This window comes from Notamacropus eugenii, chromosome 2 (genome assembly GCF_028372415.1).
Source record: "Notamacropus eugenii isolate mMacEug1 chromosome 2, mMacEug1.pri_v2, whole genome shotgun sequence".
NCBI classification, from domain to species: Eukaryota; Metazoa; Chordata; class Mammalia; order Diprotodontia; family Macropodidae; genus Notamacropus; species Notamacropus eugenii.
Window position 1 is genome coordinate 17,943,769 of NC_092873.1, and position 19,764 is coordinate 17,963,532.

General features: G+C 44.2%; 1 long non-coding RNA gene across 2 annotated transcripts in view; it reads left to right on the forward strand.

The window, feature by feature from the left end:
- Positions 1-3,842: 3,842 nt before the first annotated feature.
- Positions 3,843-19,764, forward strand: part of LOC140524540 (uncharacterized) — a 73,437-nt gene continuing 57,515 nt past the window's right edge. Inside the window, exons 1-2 of one of the 2 annotated variants that reach the window (XR_011973754.1) lie at positions 3,843-13,937; positions 19,459-19,571. This is a non-coding gene — a long non-coding RNA (uncharacterized lncRNA). Of the gene's footprint in view, positions 19,572-19,764 lie in introns of both variants that reach the window. The other variant, XR_011973753.1, reaches the window with a different exon arrangement.

A 19,764-nucleotide genomic window follows, 5' to 3' on the forward strand; every position in this document is an offset into this window, starting at 1 on the left:
AAGGAGAGAGAGATAGAAGGGGAAGTGGGGTGGGGAGACAGAGGAGCCTTGGGCCGTCATCTTCCCATCTGGGCCAATATATGGCCCAATTCTTCTTCGTTTCTGTCCTTTCTTACTTTTTGTCCAGTCCTAGCACTGGACTAGATGATGACCTTGGGAGCTTAAAAAGCCCAGGACCTGGAATCTGGATTTGAAGCTTAGAAGTCCAATTTTGTGATCAGTTAAGCCTCGCTTGACTGAGGAGAATAGTGGATCAAGGGCAGCCAAGAGGGAGGGACAGCACCGCATCCATCTGCTGTGTAGGCTTAGAAGTGACCTTGGTGGGGGGATGGATGTGTTGTAGAAAGGCTTTAAGTTTGAGCTCACTTTCTCCCAAGAACAAGTGATTTAGGGGAGAGTGTCCCCCAGACATTGGGGTGGGGGGACTTTTATAACTTCTGTCCTTGCTATACCTTATCAGAGAATATCTCTTTATAAAGGCTAATTGATATTAATTGGTTAAAAGATACTGGATCATGGGGAGCTATCAATGATACCGGGGAAGTGCTCATTGTAATGGGGGATTGGAATCAAGGAGAATGCACCAGAATGGGGGCTCATGTGCTACCCACCTTCCATGCAACATCCCTTCAGATAAATGCTTATAAACAGCTTCCATGTTCCCCCTAGGTTCTTCTGCAGGCTAAAAGGTCCTAATTCCTTCCCTGATCCTCATGGTGGCATGAGTATAACACTTCACTAAGGGGCTCTCCTTCTTCAGTTTACCAATATCCTTAAGCCACATGGCCCAGAACGGAACCAGATGAGATCTGATCTGGGCAGCCACTTCCCTCTTCCTGGAAACCCGGCCTCTCTTAATGGAGCCCAAGATGATATTTACTTTCTTGGTCATGTCCCACTGCTGACTCATACTGAGTTTGCAGGTCATGAAAACCCCCAGGGCTTTTTCTGACTAACTGCTACCTAAAAATGATTCGGAGGTTTCATATATTAAATAGTAGTGATGACAATGGCTAACCTTGCTTTATTTTTTTTCTTATTGAGCCAAATGGTTAACAGTTTGCCTGTAATTTCTCATGTAAAATTTAAAAAAAATTGATCATTTAAATTGCTTTTAAAAAATAAATCATAGAATGGTTTCTATATTAGCTTTTTAAAATCTTTGTTTTATTTATGTTTGATTAAAAAAATTATGTCTTTTGTTTTAAAATGTCTAGTTTTGGGGCAGCTAAGCATGGTGTCATTTACTAGCTGTGTGACCTTGGGCAAGTCACTTCTGTGTAGAGACACAGCCAAAAGAGCTTGGGAGAGAGCTCCCTACCTAAGTTAGTCCGAGGGAAGCTCTCCCTCCCTTAGCTCCTGGATCTTCAGATTAAAGGCTCAGTATAGGTTTTACGTCCCATCTAATTCTCAAAGTAGTAGCTAGAAGACACAGTGGATAGAGCCCCTGGAGTCAAAAAGATCTGAATTCAAATGTGGCCTTAGACCCTTACTAGCTGTGTGACCCTGGGCAAGTCACTTCACCCTCTTTGCTTCAGTTTCCTCATTTACAAAAATAATCTGGAGAAGGAAATGGCAAACCACTCTAGTATCTTTGTCAAGAAAATCCCAAATGAGGCTACGAAGAATCAGACACAACTGAAAACGACTAAACGGCAACATAAACTTCCAAAAGGGATTTGAGACAGTTTGCTGAATTTAAACCCCTATAAGAGATGAAGAGAGATGGAAAGCAGAATAGAAATCAGGGACTGGTGGCAAAAATATGACACCCTAATGAGTTACCACAGCCCGGCTCGGAGCTTCCCTGGGGCCAATGCAGGGTGGGAAACAAACATCCTGGGTTTACTGAGTGGAAGGAGTCCAAAAGGTCTCAAGGTCACATGTGGTCTTTGGCAGTCAAAGGGCTGCGCTCCAGACCTAGAAGTTTGGATTTAATCAAAGGGCCACACTTGAGGACCTAGAGGGCCACATGTGGCCCTGAGGCCATAGGTTCCCCATTCCTGTTCTAGAGACACTCACTTTTTCCTGGAACTAATTTCTTGTAGGAATGTATCCCACAGACTTACATAAGAGACTTTGAATACCATCATGGGCAATGTCTTCAATTGTGGTTTTACAGACCACCAGGGAACCATTCTTTAAATCATTTCCCCCTCTGCTAGTTTTCATCTACCACTTTCAGAGGCTTTGATATATTCATGAGTCTGAGATCTAACCTATTCACTCCTTCTGCTCCTGTGTGACTTGTGTCCATGTTCTCCTATCAGACCTCCACAAGGCTCTTCCCTGGAACCCTGGGAGCCTTCCTCTAGGTACCATTTGTTCAGAAGACATCTGAAACTTATTGTATCCAAAACAGAATTCACCATCCTTTCCCCTAAAACCTCCCTGCTCCTACCTTCCCTGTTACTGTAGAGGGCAATAGCTCCCTCCTCTCTGGAAGGCTCTGAACCTAGGAGTCACCCTTGAATCCTAGCAACCTCATATCGAATCTGTTGCCAAGGCCTGTCATTCCTAATTTCAAAACATCTTTTGCATCTGCCCCCTTCGTCCTCTGACATTGCCACCACTCTGGTACAGTCTCTGATTGTGTCTCTCCTCCTCTCAGCCACCAAAGTGATTTTCCTAGAATTCAGGTCCAGTCATGGCATCCTCCTACTCAATAAACTCCAAGGGTTCCTTATGGCTTTCAGGATTAGATATAAAATGTCTCCAAAGCCCCTCCTAACCTGCCCCCCCTTCCTTTCCAGTTTTCCTACACCTGACTCCCATCACATACTGTTCCCTTCAGTGACACTGGCCTCCTGGCTGTTCTACAAATAAGATACTCCATCTCTTGCCTCCAGGTATTTTCTCCATCTGTCTCCATGCAAGGAACAATCTCCCCCTCAGCTCTAACTGCTGACCTTCCTGGCTTCCTTTAAATCACAACCAAAATCTTGTCTTCTACAAGAAGACTTCCTCAGCCCCTCTTAGTACCAGGGCTTTCTCTCTTTTAATTATTGGATATTTATCCTGTATGTAGCTTGTTTTGGACACACATGTTTGCATGTTGCTTCCCCTATTAGATTATAAACTCCTTGAGGGCAGGGACTATCTTTTGCCTCCTTTTGGATCCTTAGCACTTAGCACAGTGCCTGGCAATAGTAAATGCTTAGTCAATATTGATTCATTGATTGGAACACATGGATGGATTAGTGGCTCTCCCTGGTTCTTCCCACACGATGACCCCCTTTTCTCCTGGCCACACATCTTCCCTGGTGTTAGTCCTCAAGCCCTTCTCTTGCAGGATTCTTTGTTAATAAGGTGTAGCAGCTCACTCACCATCACTGTGAGCCTCTCTCTACTACCCCGTATAGAACCTTCAACCTCAATTCTTTGGAGGCAGCCTCATTCCATGACTTGAAGTCTAAAAGGAAGATGGGAGGCACAGAGACATTAAGAGCATGCACAATTTCCTAAAAGCAATTCATTCTGTTTTCCACATGTTGGCTTCCGGTACTAGCCCATTGTCTATCTAAGATATGTGGACGGTGGAACCAGCTCTACCTGTCTATCAGAGTCTGAATGCTTCAAAGTGTGGCACTCTTCATCCACTTGGTTTTTTCAGTGTGGATGGTTATGTTGAACTCTTAAATGATTATAGAACTCATGTGGGATACTGTGCAATGTTATTGAGCTTGATACTGTAGCAAGAGGCTATTTAATGTTACTGAGCTTGATACTGTAGCAAAATGCTATGTAACATTTTTTGAGTTTGATACTGTAGCAAGATGCTATGTGACATTATTGAACTTGATACTGTGGCAAGATGCTATGCAGCATTATTAACTTGATACTATAGCAAGATGTGGTGCAACAGTATTAATCTTGATACTGTAGCAAGATGCTGTGCAACATTATTAAGTTTGATACTGTAGCAAGATGCTGTGCAACATTATTAAGTTTGATACTCTAGCAAGATGCTGTGCCACGTTATTGAGCTTGATATTGAGCAAGATGCTGAAGCTAGGTTTCTAACTGTACTTTTGACTAGTAGGTTGGTTCCCACCCCTACTCCACCAGCGTTCTTGGTGGATAACTCTCAGGGCTGTCTCTAAGAGTCACTCTAAGGTGGCCCTTCCAATGTTATTGCTTTGAGCCCTCATTCCAGGGTGCCTCCTTCCTCCCTCATGTCAATGGCCAGTGTCCTGGTTGCTGCCATTTATAGTGATAGCAAGAACCTGAGCTCTTCCTTTCACCATGCAGAATGGTGTTCACCCTTGAGGCCGAAGGGCTACCCGAGCCTTTTCTTACCTGTCATCCAGGTCTTCGGGGATCAACAGGATAAACGTGTTGAGAGAAGAGACTTTCCAGAGTCGAACAAGGGTTAGGCTTTATTCAGGATCTTAGTTACATGTGCAGGGTGAATTCTTCCTCAGGAGACAGGAATCCTCCTCCTCCCAAGGGGCAAAGATCATACAGCAAGAGGATGGGAGCAGGAGAGGGGAGGGACCCTCTGCCCTCTAAGGGCCCCTCAGCACGAAGAGCGCCTTCAGGCTTTCCTGTCCCTACTTAAGCTCTCCCGCCCGCATAGTTTGCACATGAATACCGTGCCTGCTCTCAGCCCTTAGCTAGTCAACAACAGGTGTGCTCAGACCATGGGCCAATCTCAAGGGTGGGATGCTCTCCCCAGCAAGTTTCCCATGGAGAAGAGGTGGAAATGCACGAGATAGCCCGAGTTTCACGCCTCAATTCCCAGCTGTTCCCTGGGGGGGCCTCATGAGAACTCTGAGGTTTAGAAGTCCTCACCTTTACCTGCCCGAGACTGTCCGCGTGAGAACTGAGCTTACACCCCCAACAGGATGGGATAGTTTTTCCTTAAAAAGTATTGAAACCATCCTTGTGAAAGGGCAGCTAAGTGGTGCAGTGCATTGAGTACCAGTTTTGAAGTTAGAAAGACTTGAGTTTAAATCCAGCTGGGTGTCCCTTAGCTTCTGCCTGCCTATTTTCGCATCTGTAAAATAGGGATAATAAAAGCAGGGCTGTTGTGGGATACTAATTATAAAGTGCTGAGCACAGTGCTTGGCACACAGTAGGCACTCTGTAAAGGTTAGCTATTATTATTGTTACACAGCAATAAATCAAACGGCTCTGGCTTAATGGCTAAGGCTGTGCACATGGTTTCTTGGGTCACCAGAGAACAAAACAGGTGGGAGATACACCTGATATTCTGTGGTATTTGGCTGCTGGAGAACAGTAGAGTGACTCAAGCAAGCTAGCTTCATCCAGCAGAATCCACTTGAGGCTGCGTCTTTGTGAACACCGCATTCTGTTATGGCTAAGTAAGTCTTAACAACAACAAAAAAGTTGTTGACCCACCTCCAGTGTCTTATTTCATTCTGCTATGGAACATTGGCTACCAGAGTCAGGCAGGGTCTAGCACAGATGTCAGGATTGGGAGAGAGTGTGCTCATTGAAATGGAGAAAAGGAAAGTTGCCCTGGCCTTCATCATGCTGTTGGTGCCTTGGGGGAGGTCTCTCGAAATGGGAGGGGTTGTCCACCCTTGGGACCACAAAGTGAGGCCAGGACAAAGACTCAGGGCCCTGCAGGGAATTGTGCTAATTTGGGTTTTTGGTCCAGCAGCTATATCATCTCAGAGCCTCCAACCCAGTTATTTGATCACCTTCTCGTACTGAGGGATTTTCTCCTAATTCACTTTATCTTCAAAGCTGCTGGTTGAATGAAGATGATTTCCCCTGCATTTAAAAGGACAAAAACATTAGAAAGGCCTCTGGCTGCTTGGCCTCCATGCTTTTGTATGGCTAATAGCATGACTAACTAATTACCTCCGGGGAAGCCCTGGGAAAGGAGGCCCTGTCTAGCTCTGAGGGATGCTATTTGGGTGTGAATGGCGTAAGCTTTGTTTAGTTTTGAATGACTTTATGGAAATGACCAGATGCCTGGGCCACTCATGTGGCAAATGCATATGGGGCCTAAGCAGCCAATTGAATGAGGGACTTTCCAGAGGGCCCTCCGCTGGGATAAAATGCAAATCAAGGCAGATCCCAGGAATTTTAGGACCAGGCTGAAGAAGCTGAGATCTGGGAGAAAAAAGAATCCAAATGAAATTCTGCCTCATGATTCTGTGCCTTCTGGAGCCTCTCTGAAAGAACAATGTTTAATTCTTCCTAGGATTCCAGAGACATTTCTGGAACTGGGATTCTGGATAAATCCGCCAAATGTACTCTCACTTAGTTTGTTGAGGCCAGGCCAGGGCTTCATCCATTTTTTAAAGTTTTCACCCTGGCCCCCAAACTCTGAACTGTAACAATGGGGGTTCCTGCAGAATTTTGGGTCCAGATGTCCTCTCCCATTCTGGATAGGCAGACAATTCTGAGCTGGACAGTCTGAGTCCTGGGGGTAGCTACATGAGTTTGAGGACTGATGGGAAGCAAGAGGAATTTCCTGCTTTGGGGCCAGTGATTACCGACAGAAAGAGGAGTCCAAGCCCCTGGACATGTGGCCAGAATCCTTTTGAGGTGCCTGAGCTTTGCCTGCAGCAGTTCCTGAGTTTAGTGACCATGGTGGCCCATTGGAGGTAAGGACATGATGGTCCATGTTCACTGTACGTTGTACCAGGGTAATAGGGCCTGGTAATGGGTAATCTGAGTTAGGGCCATCCCAGAACCCCAGTGCTGGTTACTATCTCCTCAGTGTAATTTAAACAGCTGATAGTTCTGTGATATCATCAGTAGACAACTGACACCAATTAGTTTTTTTAGAAATGAAGATTAACTGAGAAGATACATCCCCAATACAAAGACTTCTGAAAGGAACTCACACCTGCCACCTTGATCCTGGGGGAGAGTGAACTCAGATTTAAAGTTAGTTGGAGGAGGGGAATTATTAATTTATTAATTTCCAGGTACTGTGCTAAGTGTTTTAGAAATACTATCTTATTTGACCTTCACAACAACCCTGGGAGGTAGGTCCTGTTATTATCCCCATTTTACAGTTAGTAAATTGAAACAGAGGTTAAGTGACTTGCCCAAGGTCATACAGCTAGTAAGTGTCTGAGGCTAGATTTGAACTTAGGTTTTCCTGAGTCCAGGCCCAGCACTGCCCTGAAGGAGCTAACTCTTCTGTGGGGGATACATTTATGCAGATAAGTAAATGCAGAATAATTTGGAGAGGAAGAGAACACACCCAAAAACTAGGGAAATCAAGAAAGGCACCTGACAGAAGTGGCTTCTAATTGAAGGCAGCTACTAATTCTATTAAATGTATGGGCCTTCCTCATTGAATCACTAAAGGACAGAGCTTGGGATAACTGGCATGTAGCCTCCTCATAAGCCACCAGGTCGCTCCAAGCTTGAACTCCTGGGCTCCAGCCACTGACAGAGAAGGAGATGCAGCCAGCACCTTGAAATAGGTCTGCACAGGTGTGAATAAGTGTGCTTGGTCCGCTTGTCTTTAGTCCGTCCTTGCAGTGCTTTTCAGGGCTCTTTTCTAGTATAATTTCATCCCATTGATCAAGCAGCCAAGCAATTAGAATTTATTAAGCACCCCCATGTGCCTGCATTGTACTAGCCTCTGGGGACACAGAGAAAAACAGGACACAGTCCCTGCTCTGCAAGGTGCTTGTTTTGTACTGCTGGAAACAAAACTGTCCTGGGTGACAAGCGTTCTAACAGGTCCCTTCAGTATGCAGGCAACCCAGGAGGAATTTCTTCACATTTTCATAGAAAAATACAGGATCTGTCTGTCTGTCTATCCATTTGTTTGTTTTTCTATCTGTATTTCTAACTGTCCACCTGTCTATCTTTCTGTCTTCTGTTTTTCTATCATCTGTTTATCTATATGTCTGTCTATCTGTCCATTCGTTTGTTTTTCTGTCTTTCTGTCTATCCACTTGTCTTCTGTTTTTCTCTCATCTATCTATCTATCTATATCTATCTATCTATCTATCTATCTATCTATCTATCTATCTATCTATCTATCTATCTATCTATCTGTCTATCTATCTGTCTGTCTGTCTGTCTGTCTGTCTGTCTGTCTATCTGTCTATCTATCTATCTATGTCTGTCTGTGTCTGTCTATCTATCTATTACTAAATTGAACACTGATTGAAGGAAAGGAAAAGAGAAGGAAAGACCTTGTGAAGGAGGGAGCCCTTGAGCAGAGCCTGGAGGGGAATTAGGTGTCCAAGAGGTGGAGGGAGGTTAGGAGGATGAGCATTCTCAGCCTGGGATATGGCCTATGCAAAGGCACAGAGGCTCCAATTTTGACTTTACTGAAACTACCACTTACTGTTGTGTGGGCTGGTTTTGCTGAACAGCTTTTTAAACTTTATGTTTTTATTTGTGGCCCAAAAAATGGTTCTCTGGATAGGGGAGGGAGAGGGCCATATTTGGAAATGAAAGAGATGTAAAAACAAAAAAGAACAACTAAAATGAAACTGGGACCCTAGGGCAGAAAGGGGGCTCTTGCTGAGCCATTTTAAGGTTTCTAATCTCAGCAGCCCCTTAGGCACTGACCCCAAAGTTTCCCTCATCAGCTGTAGTAAAATTCCAATGAAAAGGAGGGGCTCCTTTGCACCTTCCAGCCCTCCTTTAGGGTGTTATTCTGACTCATCCTCTTCAGAAACAACTCAAGGCTGGGTTGCTATTTACTCAGTTGCTTAACCCACAACAAACTATTAGAAAAAGTAATTTAGCAGAGATGGGAAATTTGGGATTAGACTAAGGATGTTGGAAAGACTGCAGTTGTCTTAACCTTTAGGGAAGAGAGAGAAGAGCCCAAAACCAGACCCAGACCCAGATAACTATAGCAGATAGCAAAACTGGAAGGCATTAACCGCTCCTCTCCCCCCTGGTTGTCGTTTAGTTGTTTTTAGCCATTTCTCTTTTCTGTGATCTCATTTGGGGTTTACCTGGCAGAGATACTAGAGTGATTTGCCATTTTCTGGCATGGATATTAATTGCCAGGGACTGCGGTAAGTGTTACATTTTACAAATGAGGAAACTGAAAAGCAAACAGGTTGAGTCACACAGCTATTAAGTGTCTGAGGTCGGATTTGAACTCAGGAAGATGAATCTTCCTGACTCTTGCACTCAATCGACTGTGTCACTGAGCTCCTTTATTAACCCTTCATCTCTAGAACAGTCAAGGAAAGTTTAAATTATGCTTTCATATACTCAGTTTAAGAAGGCAGGGAGAGACACAGTGCATTTGAAAAAATACTTCCTTTAAAAATAGTGAAAATAGAAAAGATTTGGTTGAAAGGGGGATGGTTAACATTCACAGGATCATATATTCATCAGTGGAAGAGATCCTGGAGGTAATTAGGTTGAAATTCCTCATTTTCCAGAGGAAAAGACTGATGAGTCTTGCCCAGGAAGTATCTGAGGCAGAACTGGAATGTCTTTCTTCACCACAGGTCCAGGGCTCCACAGCCCCCAGCTGCTTCTCAGCACAGCCTCCCAAAGGATGATTCATTCACGAGGAAGGCTTCACTCCCTAGTCAGGCTGGAGGGAGCCAGAGCCAGAACAGGCCTGGACTCCCAGGGCCTGCTTTCAAATACTGATTGCACAACTTCCTTCTTCTCTAACTTGGCGCAAATCATGTAACTGAGCTGGCTTAAAATTGTTTCACCTGCAAAATAAAAGGGGTTGGGCTCAGGGATATGGAAAGTGATCTTCTACTTCTCGTTTTAAAAGATGATTTTTGGTGATATCTTCTGTTTTTATATCACACAAATTTTCCCCTGGAATTCTTATCTCTGCCCCTCCCAGGGAGTTATGTCTAAAGTTTTTTTTGTTTTTTTTTTTTAAAGAAAAGAGAAAAAAAAGTCAGCATAATTAATCAATACCTTGAAAAAAAAATCGAAATCATGCAATGTTCCAGGCCCCTGGACCCTCGCTGAGGAGTGGGGGGCCAGGAAATGTGCCTACTCATGGCTCTGTTCGGAGTCAAGCTTGCACTTCGTCATGTTACAACACCGATTTTTGGTTTGCCTGTTTGGCGGTTGTTCTGATTGTTTACACTGTCCCAGGGATCGTGTACCGTTTTTTCTTGGCTTTGCTCATGTTCCTGGCTGTTAGTTCATGTTGGTCTTTCCAGGTTTATCTGCATTTATATATTCATCATTTTGATAGCATAGATGTCCTATGTACAATATGGTTGAGAGTTAGGGGTGCTAGAACCCTCAAATAGCATCATGCGGGTCCTGCCTGGATGAATTCTACCCAAGCCTTCTTTCAGCCAAAGAAAAACAAATTTTATTGAAAATCCACCATATTGGCCAGAGTTTTAATAAGTCTTAGCACTAGCTAGACTCTTGAGGAATCTGAGCATTTGTAACGCTAACATAAGCAGGCCAGATCGCATCTGAGCCTTTGTGATGCTTGTATTGGCAAGAGGGCCAGATTGAATCTGAGAGCTTTCATGGAAACATGATCTTACATACAGAAGGAGTATGGAAGGGATCTAGGGGTGGTCAAGTAGTCTGAAGTGACTAGAGGAGGGATCTAGGGAGGATCTTGATGGGATTGGGGTGACTAGCAACCAAGAGAATGGGATTTTGATGGGATCAAGGTTGGGAAGTAGCCAGAGGCAGAGGTAACAGAGCAGGGAGAGCTAGGCTAAGGGTAATATATGGACACAGAGATAGGAAAGGCTTATAGCCTCAGATCAAGTGGGAAGATTGAAGGAGAGCTCAAGGGGCTTCCCAGAGCCTGTGCCCTGTCATTATGTGTCAGGCACTTTGCTAAGTGTTGGGGATACAAGGAGCAAAAGTCCCTGTTCTCAGCAGCATTAGATCCATCACTTCTGATAGCGCGGTGATTATGTTCACAAAGTGTTTTCACTTTCCTCTTCCCCATCCTGTGTCCTGGGATTGGGTCAGAAGCCCAGGGACTTCCCAGGGCAATAAGAGTTGGTATCTCTGTAGTCCTATAAAATTTGTAAAGCCCTTAGTGTGTGTAGTCTCCTTGGAATCCTGTAGAATGCTCCTGAGGGAGGTGTTACTAGTATTGTGTTTGTCCTTCGATGCTGAAGAAGACCATGTCATCAGAGAAATGATGATATGACTTGCACTTGACTTTGTTTTGAGTGAGGAAGGGTTGTACAAGGTCACTAGCATCACTTCTCCTCCAGAGCCATCTGAATCCAGTCACCAGATATTCATCAGGTTGACTGAAGATGACTCACGATGCACTGGGAGACCTTGGCTCCTTTAGGCCAAGGTCTATGCAGGTACTCACTTAGGGTGATATACAGAGAAGATAAATGACTTATCCATAGTCACACATCCAGTGTGTGTCAGTGGCAGGATTCAAACCCAGATAGTCTTTATGCTAAGCCTGGGGCTCTTCCCCAACACCAGGCTGCCTTCATAGAATAATTATTATTACCAAAGGCTCCAGAAATCCCAGTGGGATCGTTAGGGACATAGTCTATTTCAAATTCTCCAAATTCCTCAGATGCCCATTCCTCAGTGCTGTTGGCCTGGCACAATATGCTATAGAACTTCACTCTATGAATGTGTGTGGGTTGGCACTACTAGATCTAGGCTGGCATAGGGAGTAGCTGAAAGCATCCACTTTCCTGGCCAAATTTCAGGACCCTGAGCCATGTCTCAGGTTCACTAATTCTGTGTGGCAGCTTCAGAATCCAAATGCAACTGATAGGGTGAGACTGGACCCTGAGGACAGCCTGGATGGGAAGGCTTTTCCTGTTGAAGTCAGTAGAAGTCCAGACATAGGAGTATGGGTGGGGGTGGGATTCTTTTTCCGAACTCAATGAATCACAGAATCTTAGAGTTGGCACCTGATCTCCAACTCCCATCCCTAAGAAAATCTTTCCTCTCCAACCTAGCCTACAAGCGAGCATTCCAACTTTACTCACTACTGATCGAGTATACTCAGAGCACAACCTGAGTTTCTACCTAATCTAAGGGAATGACTTAATCCCATTTAAATTCCTAATTCACTTGGTTCACCCCCATTCCCCAGAATCCCACTTGCCTGGATCCAAAGGATCACTCCTTTACATTCCAGGGAGAGTATGTTTATGAAGAGACTCTACCTGAGGAAAGTGGAGCACTCACAGCTGCTATGGTCTGAAAAGGCCACCTTGCATCTTTGCCTGTCCTATCCCTCGCTGTCATCACTGGGATTCATGGATCCCATAGGACTGAGCATGGTTTGGGGCACACTATGGTCTGCATGACCAGGATTTCCTTACTGCCATCAATTTATTTGGCCCCTAATTTAATTCTGATGGGGTTCAGACTCTGGGAGCCTCCTTGAGCTCCCCTTGAATCTTCCCACTTACTCTGGCCTTTCCTACTCAACTCTAATCTTCCCATTTGTTCCGTCAGTCTCAGGAAGCCCATGGGCTTTCCATTATCATTCTACTCAGGTCTCTATTGCACCCCCCCACCCTTGATCCCATCAAAACCCCATTTCCCAGGCTGCTGACCAATCCCATCAAGATCTGTATCCATCCGCATACTGCCCCTATCAAGATCTCTGGGTTGCCCCACCTGCTTCCCACCTAGGCGCCCCCTAGTCTGCCCCCTAGTCTGTCTCGTGATAGCCTCCAGCTGTTTCCAGCCTTTGACCCTCCTTGGACTTCTCCTCAAGACTCTTCCTAAACCCCTCCTCCCATCACCCTGGACTACCAGACCCACCTCCATCCCTCCTATACTCTTTTCTGTATTTAAGAGGCAACCCAATTTGGCGAATCTTTAATAAACTTTGTTTTCTTTGGCTTTAAGAAGGCTTGAGTCGAATTCATTCAAGCACGACCCAGACTGTCGGTATTTTGGGGTTCCCCATCACCCCTCAACCTCGTCAATTCCATTCGACAAGCATTTATAAAGAGCCTACTATGTGCTATACCAGGCACTGGTACTGTTGGGATTGGGGTTAAAGACGGAATGAAATGGGGCTCACCCTCTTTGAGAATATCAACGAGCTACATTCCTGTTGTTTTCCTTCATTTTTGAAGAGGACCAAAGATGTCAGGAGGGGACATCTTGATTCACTTGTGAATTGGATTTAAGTGAAACAGAGATGCACAAAGGTGCCAGCTTGGCTCTTCCAGAGTCATTAAAGCCCAGTGGCAGGACAAAAGTCAGGAAGACGGCCATGGCCCAGGATAAAGTGATGACCTTGGCATCTGTCCAGGCTCTGAGCACTCCACAGCACCTGCTTCACTCACCTTTGTGATCTTTGGAAGAAATTGATCTCATCCTCCCATTCCACTGGGGAAGTTTTCTGCACCTAATACAAAGGGAGAAAGCCAGTTAATGCCAAATGACGCACAGGAGGGAGATAGAAAAGACATACTGGGCAAAGTGACCCTCCCTTAAAGAGGTGCATGTAGACATAAGCACGTAGCTAACCCTAAATGCTTCAGGTGCATGCTACTGCTGCATGCAAAGTCCTGGTCTGGCCACTGGGGATACAAAGACAAAACTAAAACAAAGCGTACCCTCAAGGAGCTTATATTCTACTGGAACATAGCCTGTTGGGTAGAAGTTTCCAGAACCTCTAGCACCTTCTTATGACCTGAGAGACTAATGGTCACTGAAAACATTTGACTCATTGAATAGAAGAATGGGGGTCCCAGGGTCAACCTGGGGCAGGCAAGCTCCTGCCTCCATCCTCATTGCTTTTGCCCTTCAGGTGATCTGTAGATTGCTTGGATGCAGAGTCCTGGCATGAACCTGTTCCAGCTTTTTCTGATATGCAATGGATCCCTCCACTCCAAGTGGGCTGAAGTCACCCAAGAACACAGGAATGGAGACGTGACCAGAATATCTGAGGTCTTGATGGCAAACTTCTCCTAGGTAGCTGGTGATGAAGTGGATGGAGCCCTAAGCCTGGAGTCAGGAAGACCTGAGTTAAAATCCTCAATCACCTACTGGCCGTGTGCTCCTGGGTAAGTCACTTAACTTCTGTTTACCTCAGTTTCTTTAACTGTAAAATAGGGATTATAACATAATATTAATAAGAAAAATAGCTTCTACCTCCCAACTTGCTGTAAGGGATCAAGTGAGATGATATTTGTAAAGCACACAATAGGTGCTTAATAAAGGCTTATTTTCTTCCTTTCTACTCAGTTTTGAAGCAGTTACAAAGGGCTTGGTCACTGAATGGGAAACAGATCTCAGGCCTAGGACAGGGCCTTTGCCCACAGGGGATGAGAAGACCTGTCCCCAAAGCTGAGCCAGCTGCCATAGGAGACGTTAAGTTCCTTCCCCTCCTGGGGCTCTCAAGCTGAGGCTGGTCAGCTACTTGTCAGTTACATGGCAGAGGGGATTCATCAACGGATATGCTTTGGACTGGATGCCTCTGTAGTCCCTTCCAACTCTGAAAGCCTGTGATTCTGACATCAAGAAACAAATAGAGAAATATTATCTAATGACTCATTCCCATCTGAGAGTCACAGTTCTGGCCAAGGAAGTCAACAAACGTTCTTTAATCACCTACCATGCGCCAGGCACTGTGCTATATGCTGGGTATAAATCTCTCTATTTGGTTAAGTACCATGCAGATCAATTTATGGCCAGGGTTGGGTGCTGAAAACCTCCATTGTTTTCACTCAGGAAATCTCTGCCTGGCTGAGCAAGCTGGTTTCCCCACAACTCAAACCAGTGTAAAGCAGATATCAGAAGATAGGAATCCTTGTCACCCAGAATTACTTCCTGGCCTCTGGAGATTGTTTTTAAAAGACCTGCTCTAGGGATAAAGCCCAGTTGCCCTTTATTTCAAGGTCCGACATGAACATTGCCCAGCTCTTTCTGCTGTGGGCTCTGGAAAGTCCTTCCTCTCTGTAGCGACTCCTGTCCATCACTGGGGGCCACCAACTACACCCCTCAACCTGCTACCAGTATGCCTCCCAGGGTTGCTGCTGCTCTAATGTTAACAGAGAAATTTGGTCATCTGGGCTTTATGATAAGTTCAGTCAAAATGCCACTGTTTCTAAATCCATTCAACAAACTTTAGTAAGAGCCTGTTATATGCTGGGCACTGGGCCAGGTACTGAAATGCATGAATGAGTGAAAAACTGTTTAACAAGTGCTTACTGTGTGCAAAGCGCTCTGCTGAGCACCCAGGATACAGACAGAACATTGAGAAGGTTCCTGTTCTCCAAGGGCTCCCATTCTTCTGGGAGAGACATTATACTGGGAAGGTTTTAGCTGCAAGTGAGATGGAAAAGTCTCATAATCCTTAGGGTAAAGCAGCAAAACAGATTGTCAGGCCTCTTCTATAATCATTTCTGCTGATAAAATCTTATAACTTCTTAGGTCGAACCTTTTGAACTGTTAACCTGAAAACTTGGTTAAAGAAAAGGCAACAGGCTAAATGCATATATTTTATGATTTAATTAATTAATTAATTAATCAATTCCCTATTAAAGAAAACCGTAACATAATGCATTATGGAGCCAGAAAAATGTTCTGGCTACTGATACAAAGAATTGGGCAGCCTTAAATCTGTTTTAGACAAAAAAGTGTTCTGTGTCCTTCAGATTTATGATCTCCACCAGTGATTAACTAGACCATTAGAAAGGAATTTCTTAATTGCATAGATTGTAAATACAATAAAATTTGACAAAGTTTCAAATAGAAATTATGACCCAAGGTGTCTGTGTTTTCTTTACCATTAACATGCCATAACATAGTATATGTCTACAAATATTAAGATATGGAAAACGTCCCATTATTCAAGATAGTGTCTTAGGTTAAAGATCTCTAAATGAATGTTAAGTCAGCCTTGGCTGGCTTTTGTTGACATAGGAAGAGGCATTCTCTGAGTTTGCTTCAGAGAGAGCAAAGAGATTATTCCAAAATTTTATATTAAACATTATCAGAACCAAGGACTTTGGAGACAAGACCTTTCTCTCCTTGTGTGGTTGAACTTGTTGGTGCCAGAACAGATTTGGAGCAGAACCAGAATCAAACCCAAACCTCAAAACAAAAATTTAGGAACCAATGAGGGTTTATTGAATTTGCCAGCAAGGGGGAGGTGACTTCCAGAAGAAACCAACGGACAAAGCTTATGTAGGTTAGGTAAGGCTCCTAGCCGTACTGTCCCACAAATGATCTTTGCTCCCTGAAGTCTTTCAGGTGGCTGCAAACTACAGCTGTCCTCTCTGCCCTGGAACTGAAACCAGGTCGTCTGCTCTCCTGCAAGTGCCCACAGTCAGCAGGGTCCCCACTCCTCTCCCCACTTACTAGGTTTGTGCTGCCTCCTTCTCCCCAAAGCAACAGCTCAGAATGCCTCTGGTCAGCACAGCTGTGCTTGGCATCCCTCGACAGTGGAAGGTCCTTCAATATTCTACTCAGCCTTCTGACTCCCACACTGTCCCTTCGATGAAAGCTTCTGAACTTGAGGCTGCCTCCTAACCCTGATGCCCCCAAGGCTTGTTGTTTGTAGATTCCACAGAATTGATCTGGAGGTATTTGCACCTCACTCAGGCTGAACCTCTGCCTTCAATAGTCACGTTTTTCCTGGGGTCTTCTTAGATTGTTGTGAGAGGATATATGATTTACCTCAAGTTTTGTTTATTTCTGCTGCTCTCCATTCCCTCTGAGGTGATGTTCTGTCTTATTTGTGGAGTAAATTTGGAGAACTGAAAGTTTTCTGACCTACTCCACCATATTCCAAGAATCCACTCTCAGAGGAGTTGTTAATCTAGGATTTCCACCCCAAACTATTTCCAAAAAGAGTTGCAGTTGGTTTATAGCCTTAAATCACATACACAAACAGAGAATCAAGGATAAAACTAGTAAATTTTCTGTTGCAAAAATTTTTTGTATTTTCCATATTCTACAATGTGTTTAGCCATCAAGCAATCTGATGAGGGTTGGAGGGGGCGGGAATGAGACCCGCACAAAGACCAGAGTACAGGGGAAAGTTGCCTGGAATGAATTCTTGGATGCAAGCATTCTTGAGGTCAAGGTAAAGATTTATTATGCTTTTCAGCAGGAAAAAGTTCTTAGGGAATGTGCAACCTTAGAGCGGTAAAGTTTGTATAGGATATTCTGTAGTAAAATGTGCCAAATATACTAAGTAGGTGATTCAGAGTAGGATCAGGGGTGGTTAAGGAGTGGTTAGTTCTTAAAGAAACATGCACTTTTGGTATATACTGTGCAGGTATTTTACCCAGAGTCTATTGGGAAATAGCCTGACGGGATGGGGGGGAAAGGGGGGGAGGGGCTACAAGAAGGTGTGCTTGTAGGCCTGAAAGTCACTAAGTCAACTAACAGGACTGACTAAGGAATACCAGACTACTCTCATCAATGTCTTGTTAGACAAGATAAATGCAAGGGAGTGTATGTATGTCTGAGTCTAGGATGCATATGTAGTAAGTAGTAATGTCATTATAATTCAGCACACAGTCCATTCAGCCAGTACACAGCTGGTTCAGACTAAAAAGTTCTATAGGTGCAGCTGGCTACTGTAGCAGGAAGGGAGATAAAAGTTTTGGTAGGGCAAGGTGTGTCCTTGAGCTGGGGAGTAACTGCCTGGAATAGTGTTTTGAGACTAGAGAGAAATGTGATTTTAGAATTGAGGTCCGAGCATGTCCCTGCCTAACTGCTGTGGGCTGCCTGGGTCATCTTACCTATCTCCAGGTCTTCAGTGGCCAGCTGGATAAATGTATCGAGAGAAGAGACTTCCAGAGTCAAACAGAGGTTGTAGGCTTTATTCCGGATCTTAGCTACATGTCAGCATGCAGGGCGAGTTCTTCCCGAGGAGAAAGGAACCACACCCTCCAGTATGCAGGGCTAGTGCTCCCCTGGGGACCCCCCTGCAGGAGCCCCCTTCTCCTCCTGAGGAGCAAGGAAAAGAGAGAGGAACCCTCAGGCTTTCTTGTCCCCATTTAAGCTCTCCCCCTGCTAGTTCGCTTGTGGACACCATGCATGCTCTCAGCCCGTTAGCCAATTAACAACAGGTATGCTCAGTCCACGGACCAATCTCAAGGGTGGGATGCTCTCCCCAGCAAGTTTCCACTGAGAAGAGGTGGAAAAATGAGATAACTCGTGTCTCACTCCTCAATTCCCAGCTGTTCCCTGGGGGGCCTCGTGAGAGCTCTGAGGTTTAGAAGCCCTCACCTTTACCTGACCTGAGACTGTTCACGTGAAAACTGAGCTTATACCCCAACACAAGCACATGCACCCAAGCGCCCCATAAAATCAATGGGCATCTACTTTGATTCTAGTTTTCTTCTATTACAAAAAAATGTTTCTATGAATATTTTGGTGTATAAGGCACATTTCATTTGATCTTTGACTTCCTAAGGTTACTTAGCAATGGAAACCTCTTAGGGGAAAATTTTTTAACTGAACAATGGAAAGATGTAAATATGTAAAATAAAGTGGATCATTTAAATTATATAAAAATTAGAAAGTTTTGCATAAATGAAATCAACGTAGCTAGACAGAGAAAAGCAGTTAAGTGGGGGGGGGGAATCTTTGCAGTAGATGTCTTTGATAAAGTCTAATGTCTAAGATTTATGCAGAATTTACATTGGAAGCAAATGGTGGCCAAAGAAATTGTTGAGTTTATGGGTACTGTTAAAATTTGGAAATAGAGTTTATGATCTGTTTGCTCACTTAGCTTAGAATTTTGGACCAAAACTCTTGGAGGACATTTCTTAAATCATTTTGGTAGGTTTTACAGTTTGACTTTGTTTTCTGGATGCTTTTTCTTTAGTTGATGGTGTGAACATAGGGCTCAAGGCTTTCTTCTGACCGTAGAGTACACTGGATAAAGGGGTAGAAATCTGCCTCCAGGGGTGCAAGAGTCATAAAGTTGCCCTCTGACTTTAAGGTATCAAGTAGCTGGAATGGAAAGCTGGGAAATTTTCCAGGGGACATTTCAAAGTTTCCTTCTAGCCATAGACAATAACGGGAAGCAAGGGTTGCTGTTTTCAATGTGTGGAGACTGTTGAGTCCTTGAATAGTATTGATTGGGATTATGGTGGTGGCCTCACTAGAGGAAGGGACTAAGTAGAGGTGTGCCTCACAGTGTGGGATAGTAGAAAGATTCCTGGTCAGAGAACCTAGAATCGAATTCCATTGCTACTGCTTACCACCTCTGTGACATTGTGACAATTCATTACTCACTAAACAGTCAAGTTTTCTCTACTGTAAAATGAAGCATTTGGATTGGCAAGTCTAAGAGGAACCTTCAAGCTCTAGATTTAGATCCTATTTTCCGTGCAATGCCATTACAAGATGGGTGAATCTTAGAGTGGGCTAACAGCATAGGAAAGGCATGGCTTCACTTTGCCAAATGCTTGTAGGCAGGGCTTGACATTTTGATAGTTACCATAGCTTCTTACAAAGACAATATCTGTGTCTAAAACCAGTGATTCCCCCCCTCCCTCATCTCTTTCAAAACTCCATGATTTAAACAAATATCTCCTTCCTCTGTCCTCTTTACTGGCCAAGCAATGATGTCTTACATTCAAGAGGACCTTGCAGCTGTGAAGGCATCCCCTTTTCTCACAGACCTTTTCTGGACCCCAAGAATATGAAGGACTACATTGTGTCATGCTTGAATGGTGAGTGGATGTTGTTTTTAGCCAGCTTTCTGCACTCAGAAAATTCGAAAGACTCACAAAGAATCCTAATTTAGGTCCTAAGAGCATTGTTGTTCTGGGTATGGATAAACCTGAAAGACTGAGGTTCAGAACTCTGACAGCATGGGAAATATGAATTGCTTGAGATTCTGGGATTAATATTTAACTTGGTCTT